Source organism: Nerophis ophidion, linkage group LG14, assembly GCF_033978795.1.
Source record: "Nerophis ophidion isolate RoL-2023_Sa linkage group LG14, RoL_Noph_v1.0, whole genome shotgun sequence".
NCBI classification, from domain to species: Eukaryota; Metazoa; Chordata; class Actinopteri; order Syngnathiformes; family Syngnathidae; genus Nerophis; species Nerophis ophidion.
In genome coordinates this window covers 34,161,916-34,180,668 of record NC_084624.1, presented here as the reverse complement: position 1 = coordinate 34,180,668, position 18,753 = coordinate 34,161,916, and the positions used below count along the sequence as shown (strand labels likewise).

Here is an 18,753-nt window from a genome sequence, read left to right as displayed (position 1 = left end):
ACAGAATTTCCCAACTCATATGGAAACAGGGTTTGTATGATACCTGGCATTCACGCCAAAGAGTTCAATATAAATTTTTGCTCAAGGTCAGAGTCTTTCAGGAGCATTTTGCCAAACTTGTTATTAAGAAATGGCTTCTGTCTGGCCACTGTACACATAGGCCTGGATGGTGGATTGGTGCAGAGATGGAGTGTCAATCGTCCGGCCCAAGGTCCGGACCAGGCCCGCGAACAGGTTTTATCCGGCCCGCGGGATGAGTGTGTCAAGTATAAAAATGTACTGGAGTTGGAGAAAGAGGAATGGGCAAAGAGGAATGGGCGAAACTGCCCACAGATAGATGTGCCAAGCTTGTGGCATAGTATTCAAAAATAATTGAGGCTGTAACTGCTGCCAAAGGTCCATCAACAAAGTATTGAGCAAAGGCTGTGAATACATGTTTTTTTTTTTCATTTCAAATACATTTGCGAAAAAACTTCTGAAATTGTCACTATGAGGAAATTTGAGAAGAAAAAATATTTGTGTCAAATTTGGAATAAGGCTTTGAAATAAACTATGGAAAAATTGAAGCACTGTAAATACTTTTCAGATGTGTATAATTAATTATTCGTACTTTGTGGAAATTCATTTATTGCGGTATTGTACGGACCCAATTAACAGCAACAAGCAATGGACTACTGTATATTCAATATTTGGACACAAATGCAATTTTACCGTCAGAATGTCACACACAAACATTTTTAAATTTTTTACATGAATGTGTGACATATATTTGCTAGAAAAAAAAAACTGGTAACAAATCTATCTTAAGTCCTGACAGGGTTTATTTTGAAGCAAACCAGTTGGAGTCTCCTTACTCATCTTTGCTTTGCTTGACCACTGAACAAACCTATGCCGCTTCACATGATTTTTTTTGACTGCCCTAATTATAATATATGTTCAATATTCAATATTAAAGATGAACTCTGCTTTATTTCTAAGCAATGTATTTTACTTGTACACCTTCTGATTTAGCTTATAGCTGAGGACAGGTGGGGAACTCACCCCCCTCACTACAGTAAACAGTATGGCTGTACCGGTATCTCGTTTGTTGAGGCCGCCCATCCGACACACATATCCTGACCTGATGATTGCTGAGAACAAATAAATATGAATCTTTTTCCCCCCTCGTCCCTGCGGCGCCCCTTAAGGGGTGTTCACACACTGCCTGTTTGGATGGCGATTCAGCAATTCTCCATGCTCCATCAAAGACCATATTAACAACAAACACAAAACCTGGTCTCCTGTCACTCATCAGTCATGAACCCAGAGGAGTGGCGGTCTAAAATGGGGTGTGTTCGAAATGCCTTTCGACGCGTAATTAACACTGCAATAATACGCCAGTCACATTTTCTTCCCAGAAGATGGCAATTATACAAATGTAGCGGAGTTAAAAACGAAAATATCCCAGGCTTATCAACGAGCTACAAGGAGGCACAGAGGTTTCTGCCTTTCGAGGAGATCTGTGACTCAACCGCGCCAATTTGTGTTGGCACTGTGTTCAAAACATGTTGAAAATGGCTTTTTGCCAATGTAAGGAAACCGGCAATGTGTACATTTTTGAGCAGACCTGGGCAAATTAAGGCCACATGCTGTCTGTTAAGCTTTTAAATCTAGTCCGCCAGACATTCCCAAATATATTTTTTAGATCTTTAAGATGGAAACTGTAGCTGCCATTATGATGTGCAGTGATGTTTTCTAATGACCACAAGTCTTCAACTATGCAAAGTATTTCAATGGTTGGAATCTGCACTTTTGCATGATATTTAAGTGACTAGTGTTGTCCGGATGCCAATATTATTTCGATACGTTTTGATACTTTTCTAAATAAAGAGGACCGGAAAAAAATGCATTATTGGCTTTATTTAAACAAAAATTCTTAGTGTGGCGGACCGGTACTTTTCAGAGGCGCTATGGTACTGAATATGATTCATTAGTATTGCGGTACTATACTAATACCCGTATACCGTACAACCCTACTAATTACTATGCTAATCTACGTCACAGCAGCTCAGACGAGGCACCAAGCAGTGTGGGTGGGGAGCGTTCCCACAGAGCGTGAAATGTGGGTGTCAGGGACAGATGCAGAAGGAGATTTTTACAAGAAAGTTCTAAAGTTGAGTGATTTATCAGATGTATCAGATTGTAGATGCTTTTTTTTACCCTTTGCGTCCATATTTTGCTGTTTGTTGCATTTGGCTTGGTTGTAAAATATGTCGATGGAAAGAGGGTGTGACGTTCATATGTTGCCAATATTCAGGGTTTTATCGTTCATAGAAAAATTTAAAATTCCATTCCGTTTTTAAGGCGGTCTGTCATAACATTTTTAGCATTCAATCAGACTTTATTGTTAGGTTTTATATTAGTTTTTTCCAAAAATAGATACACCGGCCCTAAGACACATTTTTTTCTCTAAAATTGGCCCCCGAGTCAAAATAATTGCAGAGGCCTGATTTAGAGTATGCCGCCTCGGGCAACTGCCTGTGTGATCCATAGCTAGAACCTCCACTGATCTTATGCAATGTTTCTAACACACAGCATATTGTGGGTACTGCTTTTGCCACTGGAACCATAACATAAAAGTGCTGAAAAATAGAATGGACTTTGGATTGGATTTTTTATGTTTTGGGATCTTTTCCAATGAAAATAGGTGAAACCAGTTTACTTTTGAGGCTTTGCTGTACTTTTCGATACTTTTCGATACTTTTGTAAATAAAGACGACCGGAAAAAAATGCATTATTGGCTTTATTTTAACAAACATTTTTAAGGTATGGCGGACCGGTACTTTTCAGAGGCGGTATGGTACTGAATATGATTCATTAATATTGCGGTACTATACTAATACCCATATACCGTACAACCCTACTAGTTACTATGGTAATCTACGTCACAGCAGCTCAGACGAGGCACCAAGCAGTGTGGGAGGGGAGCGTTCCCACAGAGCGTGAAATGTGGGCGTTAGGGACAGATGCAGAAGGAGATTTATACAAGAAAGTTCTAAAGTTTAGAGATTTATCAGATATATCAGATTGTAGATTTTTTTTTTTACCCTTTGCGTCCATATTTTGCTGTTTGTTGCATTTTTGTTGCATTTGGCTTGGTTGTAAAATATGTCGATGGACAGGGGAGGGGGTGTGATGTTCATATGTTGCCAATATTCAGGGTTTTATCGTTCATAAAATTATTTAAAATTCCATTCTGTTTTTAAGGCGGTCTGTCATAACATGTTTAGCATTCAATCAGACTTTATTGTGAGGTTTTATATTAGTTTTTTCTAAAAATAGATACACCGGCCCCAAGACACATTTTTTCCTCTAAAATTGGCCCCCTAGTCAAAATAATTGCACAGGCCTGATTTAGAGTACGCCGCCTTGGGCAACTGCCTATGTGATCCATAGCTAGAACCTCCACTGATCTTATGCAATGTTTCTAACACACAGCATATTGTGGGTACTGCTTTTGCCACTGGAACCATAACATAAAAGTGCTGAAAAATAGAATGGACTTTGGATTGGATTTTTTATGTTTTGGGATCTTTTCCAATAAAAATAGGTGAAACCAGTTTAGTTTTTAGGCTTTGCGGTACTTTTCGATACTTTTCTAAATAAAGACGACCGGAAAAAAATGCATTATTGGCTTTATTTTAACGAAAATTTTTAGGGTGTGGCGGACCGGTACTTTTCAGAGGCGGTATGGTACTGAATATGATTCATTAGTATAGCGATACTATACTAATACCCGTATACCGTACAACCCTACTAGTTACTATGGAAATCTACATCACAGCAGCTCAGACGAGGCACCAAGCAGTGTGGGTGGGGAGCGTTCCCACAGAGCGTGAAATGTGGGTGTCAGGGACAGATGCAGAAGGAGATTTTTACAAGAAAGTTCTAAAGTTTAGTGATTTATCAGATATATCAGATTGTAGAGGATTTTTTTTACCCTTTGCGTCCATATTTTGCTGTTTGTTGCATTTTTGTTGCATTTGGCTTGGTTGTAAAATATGTCGATGGAGAGAGGGTGTGACGTTCATATGTTGCCAATATTCAGGGTTTTATCGTTCTGAGAAAAATGTAAAATTCCATTCCGTTTTTAAGGCGGTCTGTCATAACATTTTTAGCATTCAATCAGACTTTATTGTGAGGTTTTATATTAGTTTTCCCAAAAATAGAAACACCGGCCCCAAAACACATTTTTTTCTCCAAAATTGGCCCCCGGGGTCAAAATAATTGCACAGGCCTGATTTAGAGTATGCCGCCTTGGGCAACTGCCTATGTGATCCATAACTAAAACCTTCACTGATCTTATGCAATGTTTCTAACACACAGCATATTGTGGGTACTGCTTTTGCCACTGGAACCATAACATAAAAGTGCTGAAAAATAAAACTGACTTTGGATTGGATTTTTTATGTTTTGGGATCTTTTCCAATGACATTAGGTGAAACCAGTTTATTTTTTAGGCTTTGCGGTACGTTTCGATACTTTTCTAAATAAAGACGACCGGAAAAAAATGCATTATTGGCTTTATTTTAACAAAAATTTTTAGGGTGTGGCGGTATGGTACTGAATATGATTCATTAGTATTGCGGTACTATACTAATACCCGTATACCGTACAACCCTACTAGTTACTATGGAAATCTACGTCACAGCAGCTCAGACGAGGCACCAAGCAGTGTGAGTGGGGAGCGTTTCCACCGAGCGTGAAATGTGGGTGTCAGGGACAGACGCAGAAGGAGATTTTTACAAGAAAGTTCTAAAGTTTAGTGATTTATCAGATGTATCAGATTGTAGATGTTTTTTTTACCCTTTGCGTCCATATTTTGCTGTTTGTTGCATTTTTGTTGCATTTTTGTTGCATTTGGCATGGTTGTAAAATATGTCGATGGAGAGAGGGTGTGACGTTCATATGTTGCCAATATTCGGGGTTTTATTGTTCAAAGAACAATTTAAAATTCCATTCCGTTTTTAAGGCGGTCTGTCATAACATTTTTAGCATTCAATCAGACTTTATTGTGAGGTTTTATATTAGTTTTCCCAAAAATAGATACACCGGCCCCAAGACACATTTTTTTCTCCAAAATTGGCCCCCGAGTCAAAATAATTGCACAGGCCTGATTTAGAGTATGCAGCCTTGGGGAACTGCCTATGTGATCCATAGCTAGAACCTTCACTGATCTTATGCAATGTTTCTAACACACAGCATATTGTGGGTACTGCTTTTGCCACTGGAACCATAACATAAAAGTACTGAAAAATAGAATTGGCTTTGGATTGGATTTTTTATGTTTTGGGATCTTTTCTAATGAAAATAGGTGAAACCAGTTTATTTTTTAGGCTTTGCTGATATGTTGTGATGTATTAATCTCCCTCTTTGGCATTCTGCTTATGTGAGTTACCATAGGAGGCAACATAGGTCTGGAATCCAAGTTGATTCCTTATCTAGTGAATGGTGACAGTTGGCACCTTGCGTTACATGCATGTGTACAAATACCTGAGCTGGTTGTATTTTCTGGTTGGCTTCTTGACAAAGAGCCTGGCAGCAGTCCAGTTCAGCCTCGCCGTGGAGGCTACGTTGTCTGAAGTGTTTCACTAAAGCTTTGTGCATCCTCTTCTGCAACAAAGAAAGCTAGGGGGAGAGAAGGCAGAGAAAAGGAATTGGTAAGGCAGGAGAGGAAATTAATGGCAGTGTTCAAGAAGAATGATGGAGGGGAATAGAGAAAGCAGTCAATAGCCCATTCTGCAGTACACGGGCCTGACAGGAATTTCACAGTCTCTTGGTTTCTCTGCCCACTCGTGTGCACTCATCAGAATCCAGTCACATCTGGCTGCCAGGATGGGGGGTTAATTTTCTCTAAATGCTTCAGCAGTTTTGTTCTAGCTGAGGCAAACTCTGTGACTGCAAAGCTGATGAGTAAAATATTTCTACTTCACCCAGTTTAACTTTATACCAATCCCCTCAAGACATATTTTACACGTACACACAGAGCCATGAACCCCCCACCGAAAGCAGAAATTATTCCTTGCCTCTTGGAAAGAAATGCTGCATGCTTTATTGTTTGAAGACAATTTCAAACAAAGGGAGGTTTACATTCTGACTGATGACATGGCATCCTTACATCACATTTACTCTACAAAGTTGATTAACATAGCTCAGCAATGTTTGTTCCAATGCAATGGCAAGTTAAGTGAATTAACCAAGTCATCAGCTCTTTGAGGAGACAATAACAGAAATGCTGTTTAGGGTGTAGACTGTTTAAAGCTAAGAGCGTGAACAAAAGGAATTGATTACATAGTCAATAGGGGAAAGAGAGTTTTATTATCAATGGGATTGGAGCGCCTGCTTCAATGCAGCCTATCGTGGAGGTCTACATAGGTGTATCTCAACTTCCATTTGGTCGTTCCCGTTTTTTCTGACTGTAACACCCCTTCCTAACATCTACCTACAGCTTCAAAATAAGATTTTCAGTCCATACCGGTTGCGTAGAAGAAACGTAGAAATAATTAAGTAAACCATCTAAAGAGCATTAGTCCAAGTAACGAGTAGGTTGTGTTTAGGGCGAGAGAAAAGGGAAAGGCCGTAGTTACTTGTTGTACTTTTATTTTGAAGGCCGGAATGTGGCTTCAAGAAACTGGATGTTTCACATGGAACTGATTGTAAACAAATAAAGGCTTGCATTGTAGAACAAGCATTTTCCATCTGTATGAACCCACATACATTCAAAATATGACAAAAGACGAAATAAACAATAGGTTGTTTACTAACATAATCTCTCGTCAAATATTTTCTCTATTGTAGCAGAAACAACATATCTAGGGACGGCGTGGCGCAGTGTTAGAGTGGCCGTGCGCAACCCGAGGGTCCCTGGTTCAATCCCCACCTAGTACAAACCTCGTCACGTCCGTTGTGTCCTGAGCAAGACACTTCACCCTTGCTCCTGATGGGTGCTGGTTAGCGCCTTGTACGTTAAAAAAATAGATTATTGATTGACAAGGTTCCTTATATAATATTTTACCCCAAACTTATTCCAGGGCACATCATACTCTGTTACTGTTTAGAATATCAGGACAGATTTTGCCCTTGTACTTCAGTAGGCTCTATGGCACACGTCATAGGTGTCTAATTTGCAAAAATCAGATGGTCTTGTGGTAGAAATTTTGGTAAGGTTTTTACATTTAAGTTTTAAATATGTTAACATTGCTTAATACACTAAACTTTAGCATATTAATAAAATAAGTGGACTGTTACAAAATCATGCTGATTATCAAAGATGTTAAATAAGTGATACATAGTTATACCTCAATGAAATATTTTGTTATTTTGAAAATTCATTGTGTTGCTCTAGGTCGGGGGTCAGCAACCCGTGGCTCTGGAGCCGCACGCGGCTCTTTAGTGCCGCTGTAGTGGTTCTCTGGAGCTTTTTAAAAAAATTATGAAAAATGGAAAAATATGAGAGGGACAAAATATAAAAAATAGATTTTTTGTATTAATATAGTTTCTGTAGGAGGACAAACATGACACAAACCTCCCTAATAGAGATGCGCGGTTTGCGGTCTCATCCGCGGAGTCCGCGGATAAACCGCGGGTCAGGCGGTTCACATGACGAAAAAATAGATTTTAATTAGATTCGGGCGGGTGGCGGTTGAACCATCCGGAAATATTTGATATGCATGGTTCTGTGATCGGTATCCTTTGCCATTCAAAGAGCCATTTAAGACCTGTGTCATAAAGCGAAGATGACTGCCTAGGTGACTGCCGGTAGTCACCTAGACAATAAGTCTTAGGGCGTGCTATGAAGCCATTGGCTTTGTCGCCTTCTACAACATGTACGATCTGCTTGTCAGTCCAGCATCATGTTGTGTGTGGCTTCCGCGGCAACACGCACACGACTGAAAGGCATACTGGGTGACACAGAGTACACTAATAATCGTGATATAAACAATTTTAACACTCTTAGTGTGAAGCCACACCAGTTAATAACGACAAACACATTTCAGGAGAACGTCCTCACAGTAACACAACATAAACGCAACACAACAAATACCCATAATCCTTTGTATTCATAACACTTCCTGACTATTTTATACACCCCGCTAGCAGCAAACCCCGCCACCCCGTGCTTCGGTAAGGTGGGCTGGGTTGGGGGTGTGGGTGTGTAAATTATATTCAGTAATTGTCACGGATACAAAGGATTATGGGTATTTGTTGTGTTGCGTTTATGTTGTGTTACTGTGAGGATGTTCTCCCGAAATGTGTTTGTCAATCTTGTTGGGTGTGGCTTCACAGCGTGGCGCATATTAGTAAGTGTTAAAGTTGTTTATATCACAACCATCAGTGTACTCTGAATCACCCAGTATGCCTTTCAATCTTGAACGTGTAATTGCGGAAGCTGCACACAACATGTTGCCGGACCAACAATCGATTCGTACAAGTTGTTGAAGGTGTCTAAGGCAATGGCTTCACAGCGCGTTCATATTCTTGTAATCAGGATGAACACTTTTAGATAGTTGCGGAAACATTAGTGGCTCCAATTGTCATCATTACTCTGTGAAACAGGTTTAATGATGATATAATTGCCTATCCGCGCATCTCTACTCTCTAATTGTTATAAAGCACACTGTTTTAAACATGCTTCACTGATTCGAGTATTTGGCGAGCGCCGTTTTGTCCTACTAATTTTGGCGGTCCTTGAACTCACCGTAGTTTGTTTACATGTATAACTTTCTCCGACTTTCTAAGACGTGTTTTATGCCACTTCTTTTTCCGTCTCATTTTGTCCACCAAACTTTTAACCTTGTGCATGAATGCACAAAGGTGAGTTTTGTTGACGTTATTGACTTGTGTGGAGTGATAATCAGACATATTTGGTCACTGCATGACTGCAAGCTAATTGATGCTAACATGCTATATGTACATATTGCATTATTATGCCTCATTTGTTGCTATATTTGAGCTCATTTGGTTTCATTTAAGTCCTCTTAATTCAATTTATAGCTCATGACACACTATCTGTATGTAATATGGCTTTTATTTTGTTGCGGCTCCAGACATATTTGTTTTTGTATTCTTGGTCCAATATGGCTCTTTCAACATTTTAGGTTGCCGACCCCAGCTCTAGGTAATATTATTTATATGGTGCTAGTTATGGCTCTGGTCATGCTGCTGTCCTTCTTAAGGCTTGGTACTGTTTTGACACCCTAAAAAGGAAACAGTTTCGGAATACAACAACAAACAAACTTGTCCAATGTGTTTTTTGTTGTTGTTTTTTTTTAATTCTGAAGGTATAATTTCACACACATTCACCATAATAGCATTGTGTGTTTCTGCAATGTGGAAATTATATTTTATTGTCACTGCAGCATTCTACTGAATATCAAACAGATTAATGGCTTTATAAATGCAAACAAGTGGTATGAGGCCGGGCGTGAGCACGCGCGCACGCACACACAACACACACACACACACACACACACACACACACACGCACACACACACACACACACACACACACACACACACACACAGAATATCTGATTCCTTAAATGATCCAAACAACGGCAAAGGCGGTTACACAAGTCCCTCTGGTCAAAAACAAATCAATTAAAAGCAAAAGCAACATGCAGTCTTTATATACCAAACTGTGGTATGACATGCTTATATTATAATGTGAATATGAAATAGTTGGGAGGTAAGAGAATGTGAGTATGCAAATTTGATACTAAATGATAGGTTTGGGAAACACTGTTGACATAAGCTTGTTAAAAAAAAAAACTAAATTTAGGTACAGCGTAGAAGCCGAAGGGCTGCTGCTGTTGTAGGAGTGTCGAGTGGAAACAAACAAAAATGGAGGAGGGCTGAAGCCGGAGTAAAAGAAAATCAGGCTTTGATCATGAGCGTGGAAAATCCTGTCCACAGGATTTTATTTTTGCATGCATTTTTCACTTGATAACATTCATGCAGTTAGATGAGGAATTGCTCAAGTAAAGGTATTAGTCAGTTTTTGGAACGAATAATATGTATTTCTCCTAAGAGGAAGAGCACGGCTCCCTCCTTGCCATTAAAGCTGTCAAGTGTAATTTTCATTCCAGTTAAACAGTGTCACAAACTATAAAGATTAAACGAGGGAAAACAGTTGTCCCCAACTCATCTTATGTTATTTTAGTACTGCTCACGCACGCACACACAAACGGCCTAGTTGCTATCCAATTAAGTATGTGCAAAAGTGGAGAAACAGGACTAATAAAAACTCTGACCTCTAAGTAAAACTAGACTTGGGCTGTTCCTCAACTCACGCACTTCAATAGTTACACTTAACATTTTGAGTGCACAAGTACGTTTACAGGTAGAACCATTGCAAAATGCAGTGCGCTGTCAGTACCAGAATGTTGCACTCAACACCCCCCTAATGGTGAGTGTGCAGCAAAGGACCCTAACCACCTTTCATCATTGCAGTGTAGAGGGAAAGACTAACTTGAGTGGTTATAAAAGACAGATGAGGAAGAAGCAGGCAAACATAGCGATTGTCATTTCCAGTAAGTGCGCCATGATAGTAGTCAATTTGCACAGCACCACACTATCAAAATCTGTGCCCCCTACAGTGTACATAGTATACTTACTGAAGTGTACTGCCAAAAATATTCACATACAACCTAAGAGTAGATATTGTTTAGGACCTCTCATTGTACTGTAATCACATGATGTGACATTAAACTATAAAGAAAATACAACATGCATATGCAAAAATGCAATATATTTATCTGTACAGTAATCTATATTGGCACCTTCTTTTGTAAATGCAAACACTCAGCACCTTATTGCTCTATTATCCTGCACTACAACAAGCTAATGAAACAAAGTGTCGTTCTTATCTGTACTGTCAAGTTCAAATTTAAATGACAATAAAGCAAGTCTAATTTATCTTTTAGGTGTATGTTCCTCACTTGTTGTTGAGCTAAAACTCGCTGAGAGGTTCTTCACAACTCCGGTTGCAGACAACCAGTGTATTTCATCGGGGATCCTCCAATTGTTTATGTTACTAAATGGGTCACCACTCAAATAAAACTGTCCAACTAAAATTGTTGATCCCCCAAAAACGAAAACAACTGAAAGTCTATCAGTGCGTAAAACCCAAAAAGATTAATCGGCATGCTTTTTGTCGCTGAACATTATTACAAGCTCAGTTATTCCCTTTTTCTCATATTTGCTTTAGTGTTTTCCACAGATTGGCAATCTATTTGTGGTGGCCAGGGCATGACTATAAGTGTATTGGGGGTGTGGACAGGGCAGTGTCATTATGATGTCATTAATTGATATTAATATGGTGCATGTATTTTTTTTAAATGGCTTAAAAAATGTATACCATACATAATTTTTTTTTTTTTAAATCGGTGTTATTAGTATCAACATATAGTTTTCTCCAATTGCTGCTTATTCTATTAGTACAATGAGACACCAAAGGCACACTTTTGGTTTATTCATATATATTATTTTGCCCTCCCTGATTTTTGTTATTTAGTTTGGCAGGTACTGTAGGTAAGTAATCATTTAAATTAGAGATGAACAACTTACAACTTGAGGTTGTTTATTGATAGTCTCCACAATGAAGCTACTGTAAAACTACAAACCCCGTTTCCATATGAGTTGGGAAATTGTGTTAGATGTAAATATAAACGGAATACAATGATTTGCAAATCCTTTTCAACCCATATTCAATTTAATGCTCTACAAAGACAAGATATTTGATGTTCAAACTTAATTATTTTTTTGCAAATAAAAATTACTTTAGAATTTCATGGCTGCAATACGTGTGAAAGTAATTAGGAAAGGGTATGTTCACCACTGTGTTTCATCAGCTTTTCTTTTAACAACACTCAATAAACGTTTGGGAACTGAGGAAATTAATTGTTGAAGCTTTGATAGTGGGATTGTTTCCCATTCTTGTTATATTCAGAGCTTCAGTCGTTCACCATGTCACACAATTTCCCAACTCATATGGAAACGGGGTTTGTAAGCACACAAAGTACATTATCAAATATACACATGAAGTTGTACCATGAATTGATTTACGTGGATCCCGACTTAAACAAGTTGAAAAACATATTCGAGTGTTACCACTTAGTGGTCAATTGTACGGAATATGTACTGTACTGAGCAATCTTCTAATAAAACTTTCAATCAATCAAGTGCACATTCATGTAGGAATCAACAATACAATTTGGTATAAACTGGAGAAAAAGTAATGTAACTATACATGAAAAAGGATGCTCTCGTGCTGTTAGTTTAATTCTAACATACAATGGACAAGCACTTTGACAGGCTAACGGAAATTAGTGTTACGATCTTTTTAAAATTTTAACAATCGAGATCTTAAAGTAAACAAAATTGACATAAAACAGCAAATGCATTTGATTTGGATTTAAAGGCATATAGTAACACAACTCTGTGGAAATGCATATTGACCGCTAACTTTGTAGTCTTAAGGCTTGATCTACTAAAGGTTTGAGTGTATTAAAACATGTGCAAACTTGATAGCACACAAAAAGCGTGTCTCTTAATTGAGCAAAATAAGGAGCACAATCGATTTAGCGTGTCTGTTTTCAGACTATGCAGAATACATGCTGAACATCAGAACGCCCACAATACTATGAGGAGAAGATGCAAATATATTTATTAGCACACACAGTGTGATTTATCAAGCCAAAAACTGTTCTGTGGCCGCGATTTTGCATCTTTATTTGGTAAGTCTAGTAAGGACAGGCACTTGGCAGTTGCTCACAAATAGCTGTGAGAAAGGAGGTTGTCCTACCTATGCTTGTCAACATATGGACTTGGAAAAATTTTAAATATTAGACATGTAATCTATTCAGCAGTATACTTTTATACTTATTTACCTGATGGGTGACTTAAGGGGCAAATTCAATTGATGCGTTTTGATGTCTGCTGGCTTTTTCTAATGACATTCGTTTTTTTCATACAGAAAATATATTATTAACATATCCTTAAATTATGAAAAAACATTTCTTGCATCTGTAATATTCCAGGCCACGCTTGCATTTTCCATGAGTGTGCACAGTTTCAACGCACTTAAAAATTGAGTTCTGTTTAAGATGAACTGCAGGACTGTGTATAAAACTCCCATAAAAAGTGGTACATAATGGTCTGCTGCATGTTTTAAAATTGTGGTTCTTAATCTTTTTTAACTCGGGGCACAACTCTTCCACTCCAGAGGGGCCCTGGGCCCACTCAAATATCAACACTGAATTGGTATTCTTACTCTTGATTTGAATCATTTTCAATAATTATACCTAACCTACTTATAGTTTAACAGGATAAACCTTGTCAAATGATATGAAACCATGTGTTAATTACAAAAATTATTATCAAGGTTTAGGTCAGGCTCAAAAAACAACAACAACAACAAAAAACCTAATTCAATACACTGCAAAAGAAGTGCCTCATAAACACTGTTGAAAAATCAAGTTCCACACAATGCAGTGCTGAAATAAATACATTCCTACTAAATAAATAATAATAACAATATGTGTTTCTTAAATGAATTAACTGTCAATAAAATTTAAGTGCAGATTGTCATATTTTTGCGTTTAAAAAACTCCTCTATGACTTTAGCTCCAGACTTTATCTGTTTGTTTGATATTGTCATTCCTCCACAATTAGTGAAAAAATATAGTACTGCTGCGGCCCAAATGGACCACAGCTGAGAAACAGATATTTTTTGGTGGCCTTATAGGGGGAACTTGCAGCCCCAAAATGGGCCCTGACCCCAGTGATGGGCAATAACAAACTACAAGTAGCATAGCTACATATCTTAACTACATTTTGCAGTAGATTAGCTACTTTTTAACGAGTAGCTTTCCTTATAACTTAGCTACTTTTCGACCCATGTAGTGAGGTAGCTTACATCACATCTACAGTATTGGTAAGTGATAAACAAGAAATACAAAATAACGATTGCTTACTGTACAAGGTCTGCTCTTACTTTGATGACGAATGATAAGATGTCCTTATCTTATCTTTTAGATGAGCAATTAATCACGATACACACAAAGGGTTAACAAGGAAAAGTCTCCCTACAGATGTAGTCTTTGGTTGAGTGTGTTTGTCTCTGAATGTTACAGATAAACAATGTCCAGTTTGATGGCTAAACCCTCCTGGTACCCAGATGAGAGGCATGATTTATAATCTAGAATAACTTTGAGAAGCCTAGACGCGATGATGCAGGAGCAGCAGGACATCACAGCCAGCTCATAGTGAAGCAGCAGAGGGCTACTCAGCTTTCTGTTATCAATGTGGGGCTAAAAAATAGTTTGTCTGCGTTACAACTTATAATGACAACATTGCTAATATTTGGTCCATATTCAGGTCACAATATAAATATAAAGAGTATTGTTGGCCGGTTTTGGATGGTTGTTTAGAGAATTTTGTGGGCTGAATATAGTGTGCCCTGTGACTACATTGTTAGCAGACTTTGTACGTACTTATAACAATGCATGAAAAAATAAAAACATATGTGTTCATGTTTTATATAGAGACTGTAGATAGACTATATATAGCCAGCACATCTCTATTTTTTGTGTATTTCCAGTGTGACTGATCAGATACGGAGATCAGAGTGCAGAAGCGTTACTCCATTGACATCAATCAAAGGAAATTACCAAAGACGTTTGAAGTGGAATATTCTAAATGGCCGACTAAATTTGTGGCATTTTGTGGTATTTGGACAGTATTTTGTCATTGGATATGGTTTAATGGATACAGCGAAACACAATTAAGAATTTAAATCAACTTGTTTTTCCACTCTACTGGTAGTTTAATACACTGTTTTAAAACATATCAAATCACTACAGGTAGGAGAAAGATAGCATGGATTTGTGTCCATTGTTAAAACCACGTAGTACAAGCTAAAACCTTATTTAAATAGGGCGGCCTGCACTAATTCTCAATTGCACATGCAGTCTTAGTATACTACACCCAACACACCCACTGATACTACCCCCAATTTTATAGTGTGCACAATCTGTGCACATGGTATTTAGATCTTAATTGATCAGGCCTTTAGGTCAGTCTGCCGCTCTCTGCATTCAGTGCACTGTGTGTGTGTGTGTGTGTGTGTGTGTGTGTGTGTGTGTGTGTGTGTGTGTGTGTGTGCTACCCAGCTACGAATAATATTGCTCAAATCGCAATTATATGTTTACTATATTATATATTTTTAAATAACTTAGATTTATTATACATATATATATATATATATATATATATACATATACATATATATATATATATATATATATATATATGTTTTTGTGCAACCTAATTCACATACTGTACTCTATGTAATGGGGCGATGTGGTCGGCCGGTAGGGTGGCTGTGCAATCAACTTGGGGATTCCAGGTTCGATTCCCACTTCCGTCATCCTAGTAACTGCCGTTGTTTCCTTGGCCAGGACACTTGACATACCTGCTCCCAGTCCACCCACCCACACTTGTTTAAATGTAGCCTAAAGATGTAGATCAGGGGTGTCAAACGTACGGCCCGCGGCCCGGATAAGGCCCGCGAACAGTTTTTATCCGCCCCACGGAATGAGTTTGCTAAAAATACAAATTAACCTGAAATTTTTCAATGAAAGTAACAGCTCTTCTACATGTGTCTACTGGATGTTGCAATAGCAATTCTTTGTATCTCTGCAAATCATGGGTCGGCAACCCGCGGCTCCGGAGCCGCATGCGGCTCTTGGATTACTCTGAGCTACTCTGATGTGGCTCAGCTGCATACTTGTCGACCCCCCCATTTTACCGGGAGGTTTGGCAAATTTCATTGCCTCTCCCAGATATCTCCCCAGCATAACATTCTCAGATTTTCACCTAGACAACAATATTGAGGCCGTGCCGCGATGACAGTGCCTTAAACGTCCTCTCGACCATGTCGTAGCATCCACTTTAACACTATGCTATCTGAGTACCGGCCGGCCACATCTAGTGAGCGGCTGCTGAATTAACGCACAAGCAACTGCAAGGCATAGTTGTTCAACAGCCATACAGGATACCTTGAGGGTTGTGGTATAAACAACTTTAGCACTTCTACTAATATGCGCCACACTGTGAACCCACGCCAAACAATAATGGCAAACACATTCCGGGAGAACATCCGCACTGTAACACATTATAAACGCAAGATACACAGCCATTCATTCTTTCATTCTCAAAATAATCTTACTTATCTCATTGTATGGAATAAAACTTACTTCAACAATTATATTGTGGAGAGACACCGCCGACGGGCCGACACCGGGCGGAAAGCAGCAGCGCGGGCCCACCTGGAGGCCGGGAGGCGGGGCATGCGGCGGCAAGAGGAGGCGTGACGCACACGGAGCGACGCTGCATGCCCCACCTCCCGGCCTCCAGGTGGGCCCACGCTGCTGCTTTCCGCCCGTTGTCGGCCCGTCGGCGGTGTCTCTCCACATATATATTTATTTATTTTTATTGAGATTACTTACGGAGTATATTGTGGAGACATTGAGAACAGGAAGTGAACAAAAGTTTTAGCAACTGTTATGTAAAAGAAAAGGGGTAGGATTAAATAAGCTCTGCTTCTTCCTACTCCTTTTCGAACATGTTGAAAAGAGAAACTGGAAATTGTGATGCATCATGTTGTATGCTTGCATGTTCGAAATAAACTCAAACTCAACTCAACTCAACTCAACGTAACAAATACCCAGAATCCCATGCATCCATAACTATTCCGGGCTCCATTATACACCCCAACTACCACGGTGCGTCGGTTGAGGTGGGCGGGGTTTGGTGCTGGTGTGTAATGGGATGCATGGGATTCTGGGCATTTGTTAGGTTGCGTTTATAATGTGTTACAGTCCAAATGTTCTCCCAAAATGTGTTTTTCAGTCTTGTTTGGTGTGGGTTCACAGTGTGGCGCATATTAGTAAGAGTGTTAAAGTGGTTTATATCACAACCCTCAGTGTAACCTGTAAGGCTGTTGAGTAAGCATGCCTTGCACTCGCGCATATGTTTCTGCTGATGCCACATACAACATGCAAATGGGCTTGTAAGCTGTTTGTTACGGCTGTGGAGGGTGCCGAACGCATTGTCATCATAGCACGCACTTATTATTGTTGCTTGGGTGAAAACCAGCAGACAGTCGAGAGAAAGGTTGCTCTGAAACTCATTAGTCTCCCGGAAAAATTAAAATGGTTGGCAAATGTGATGTTGTCAAGTCACATTCAAACAAAACTCGCACTAATATTACATTTTCATATTAAGGGGGCGGGCCGTGTGTCTGAGGCCCTTGGTTAATACATAGCACAAAGCAAAACAAAACTTTGTACGCTGTGTTATCCATCCATCCATCCATCCATCTATTTTCTACCGCTTATTCCCTTTGGGGTCGCGGGGGACGCTGGTGCCTATCTCAGCTACAATCGGGCGTAAGGCGGGGTACACCCTGGACAAGTCGCCACCTCATCGCAGGGCCAACACAGATAGACAGACAACATTCACACTCACATTCACACACTAGGGCCAATTTAGTGTTGCCAATCAACCTATCCCCAGGTGCATGTCTTTGGATGTGGGAGGAAGCCGGAGTACCCAGAGGGAACCCACGCATTCACGCGGAGAACATGCAAACTCCACACAGAAAGATCCCGAGCCCGGGATTGAACCCAGGACCACTCAGGACCTTCGTATTGTGATGCAGACGCACTAAACCCTCTTCCACCGTGAAGCCCACACTGTGATATTTCATTTTAAATTTCAAAAGAGTCTTGTGGCTCCCATAGTTTTCTTTATTTTGTGAAACGGGTCAAAATAGCTCTTTGAGTGGTAAAGGTTGGCGACCCCTGCTGTAGATGATGGTACATATGTACAAAATAAACCACATGATGTTGGTACATCAATCGAGGAAAATGATAAAACTACATACATGGCATACTGTAATTTGATTTTGATATTTTTTTATCTTGATAGATTGAAAATGAACACCATTGAGTTGACTGATGAACATTATCACATCATTCATTCAGAAAATATAAATAACGACAAATAAAGATAGAATACTATTAACCGCAACATGTAAGTGTAAAAAAAACAAAAACATTATGATTTGTACATTTTCAGAATGTGCTTATTCTATTTTTAAACACAGAAAACAATCTGAAGGTGTCTTTATTTTTAAGTTATCGTGCAGGCGTTTTACCAGTCCGGGGGCCACATGGAGATTTTTCTCCATGTGGCCCCCGATCTAAAATGAGTTTGACACCCCTGATGTAGATAATGGGTTTCACTATGCAAAGTGCTTTGAGTCTTTAGAGAAAAATCGCTATATATATATGAATTAATTCAGTTCACTACATCACCTGGTGTGTAACCTTCCTGCATCGAAAAATATAAATAAAAAATATGAAATGTTTTATTATCTTTGTTGTACTAGCGGCAGGCCGCTGCAACGAATGTATGGAAAACACTAGGCTTATTGGTATATTAATACTATTCTTTAATGTATAATTTTCTTATTTTCTTCATCACTGCATAAGCTATCCTCAGAAATCATTGGCGACACGCCCGTTTCTCTTTAATTTGAAAATGGTGACACATAAAGGGGTTGTTTGCAACTCGCCCAGTTACATTTTTCAAGGCAAAAAAAACACTGGCTATAACAGAATTTGTTTTATAATTGTCTATATTTTC

At 39.1% G+C, this 18,753-nt stretch overlaps 1 protein-coding gene across 2 annotated transcripts in view; it reads right to left on the bottom strand.

Moving 5' to 3' along the window:
- Window positions 1-18,753, bottom strand: part of klhl14 (kelch-like family member 14) — a 111,635-nt gene that overhangs the window by 66,680 nt on the left and 26,202 nt on the right. For both annotated transcript variants that reach the window (XM_061920495.1, XM_061920496.1), the window contains one exon: window positions 5,533-5,667. The gene's annotated coding sequence lies outside the window, so the exon portion shown is untranslated. The remainder of the gene's footprint in view (window positions 1-5,532; window positions 5,668-18,753) is intronic.